This window comes from Pteropus medius, unplaced genomic scaffold, assembly GCF_902729225.1.
Source record: "Pteropus medius unplaced genomic scaffold, Ma_sr-lr_union100, whole genome shotgun sequence".
NCBI classification, from domain to species: domain Eukaryota; kingdom Metazoa; phylum Chordata; class Mammalia; order Chiroptera; family Pteropodidae; genus Pteropus; species Pteropus medius.
In genome coordinates this window covers 12,084,673-12,087,079 of record NW_024349804.1, presented here as the reverse complement: position 1 = coordinate 12,087,079, position 2,407 = coordinate 12,084,673, and the positions used below count along the sequence as shown (strand labels likewise).

At 64.8% G+C, this 2,407-nt stretch overlaps 1 protein-coding gene across 3 annotated transcripts in view; it reads right to left on the bottom strand.

Moving 5' to 3' along the window:
* WFS1 (wolframin ER transmembrane glycoprotein) overlaps positions 1 to 2,122 on the bottom strand; it is a 22,898-nt gene extending 20,776 nt beyond the window's left edge. For all 3 annotated transcript variants that reach the window (XR_005647674.1, XM_039838221.1, XM_039838222.1), the window contains exon 1: positions 1,956 to 2,122. The gene's annotated coding sequence lies outside the window, so the exon portion shown is untranslated. The remainder of the gene's footprint in view (positions 1 to 1,955) is intronic.
* Positions 2,123 to 2,407: the final 285 nt, after the last annotated feature.

Here is a 2,407-nt window from a genome sequence, read left to right as displayed (position 1 = left end):
TGTGGAAAGGGGGCAGGGTAGGGTTCTGGGAAAGAGGCCTGACTATGCCTTCAGGACCAGCGGGAGCGGGGAGGGACGGGGAGGGACGGGGAGGGAGGGAGCCGTCTGGGCATTCCAGCAGGGACTGCTCAGGAGGAAAGGAAGCGGAGGATTAGTGAGCCAGCAATGCGGCTGGGAAGGGTGGGAGGCTGAGAAGTGACCTCTGGGGAAGGGACACACAAATGAGAGAAGAGGCTGAGTGGGTGCTGGGGGCAGGTCCCAAGGGCCTGAACTAGTGCCGGGCTTACGGCCAGAAGTGCAGGACAGTGCTGAGCGGGGAAGTGGCAGTTAAAGAACCATGATGAGGGACCAGGGAGGGGGCAGGGCAGCCATCGAGAGACAGGTGAGGAGCCTGGCCCAGCACAGGCGTCTGAGCACAGCTCTGAAGCCAAGAGAAACGGGAGTGTCACCAACTGAATGTGAGGTGCGAGGAAGCGGAGGGCGGCTGGGTTTGGCCAAGGGCCACGGCGGTGGCACCACTTTCTGAGGAGGGGACGTGGGCGAGGAGAGGGAGTCGTATAAAGCATAAAGCTTCTCTCTATTACGGTTCTTTCTGTCACCACCGCTGTACCAGGGCTTGGTCTCTGTCCTGCGGCACAGGCATTCTCGGGGGCCAGGACTGGGGTGGCTTCCCCTCTGTGACCAGGCCCGAAGGCCTGTGCGGCTCTGGCCTGGGAGGGCAGGGGAGGCCTGAGGGGGAGGCCCTGCACGAGCTCTTCCGTCCTGGGACGGAGGATGAGACGTCTCCCAGCAACCTTTCCTGTGTCCAGGCAAAGGTCCATCTGCTGGGGGAGGGCAAGGAACTTCTATCAAAATCCCTGGTCAGACATTGAGGGCCTCAAATGAGAATCACAAGAGGGACACTGGCAAGTGTGGCCGCTGCTTCCAGCTCAGGGCTGCAGTGAGTCAGGCGGCCAGCGTAGAAGGGCCCCAGGGCAGTGATGGATCCTGGTTTACGAACAGGCCGAATGCCAGAGGTCACTGTCCACGGTGAGAAGAGGCGTGGCTGTGCTTGCCTGGGCAGGTCACCAAAACAGAGCGAACCTCAGTGTTCTCATGTGAAATGGGGCTACAATTCCTACCCCTGAGATGATCTAGAGGTTTAAATATTGTACAAGTGTTAGTTCCTTGGAATTTCTTAACATCAACTACCAAAAACGGGCAGAGGACACAGCTCCATCACACCGGAAGGACTGGCTCAGATTCCCCAGAAAGCTCCCACCTGTCAAAACAGTAATTAACATTCCTGAGGGCCTAGGGGCTGCCACAGACGGCCCCCTCCTGCCCACAGGAGGCGCCCCAGGGGAAAGTAACTCCCAGACAGTAACTAAGTGGGCTGGGAGCGTTATAGCCTGACCCAGAGGCTGCCACTTAGGCGGTCTCGGTCCCCACAGAGGAGCTGAACCCCCATCAGCCCCGAGCTCCGACTTGGGGACCCAGGCGCCTTCCGGCGGCCCTGAGTCCCGCGGACAGCTGCGGGGGGAGGACCATGACGGGGCGACTCGAGACAGTTGCTGCGGGGAGGAGTCGCCCCCTGCCACGGGCCTCCTGCCTTTTGGGTCTGTTCCCCTCCCCCCACAAAGCAGTTTCGCCGCGAAGTTCATGGGAGTGACAGTGCTTGAAGCGCACGGTGCCCCACGATTCCCGGGGAGCTGGGGCCAATGGGGCGCGCACCCCCGAGGAACACCTCACCCGGGCATGGGTCCCCACGGCGTCGCGGAGTAGGAGGGACACCAGGCCTCCAACTTCTGGGGAACTTGCGGGGTGGGGGGAGGCGGACGTTGAGACCAGCTGCCCATCCGCTCATATGGAGAAACTGAGGCCCGATGCAGGAGGCGCCCTCCCATTCCCCCCCACGGCGCTCCTTGGACTCTTTCCAGCTTCCAGCACCGCCATCCCTGTCGCGTAATACTCACCCGCCCGCGAGTGGGCCGCACGCGGCGCCGCGATGCCCACGGGCCTCGGGGATCGCCGCGAAGTTGCTCGGGAGGAGCCGGACTCTTCGGGGCGAACGGAAGCGGCGGGACGAGCGGGAGGCGCTTGCTGGTAGCCGGGGAGCCGGCGAGTGCGGCCCACCGCGCGCAGGGGCGGGGCGGGGGCGGGGCGGGGGCGGGGCTACGCACAGCGCTCCACTCCGGACGCGGCCCCGCGGACGCGGCGCCGGCTCGGCCCCGTGAGCGGCCGGCGTGCCTGCCAATCACTGCTCATCTTCGCCAATCACGGCGCGCCTCGCATGGCTGTCCTCACTGGTCCCCCGCGCAGCCAGGCCAGAGGGCGCGGGGGGGGCGTGTCCAACAGCGAAAGTTTCCGAGCGGACTCGGGCCCCGGCCCCGCCCCGCCCGCCGTGGCCCCTCCCACCACGGCCCCC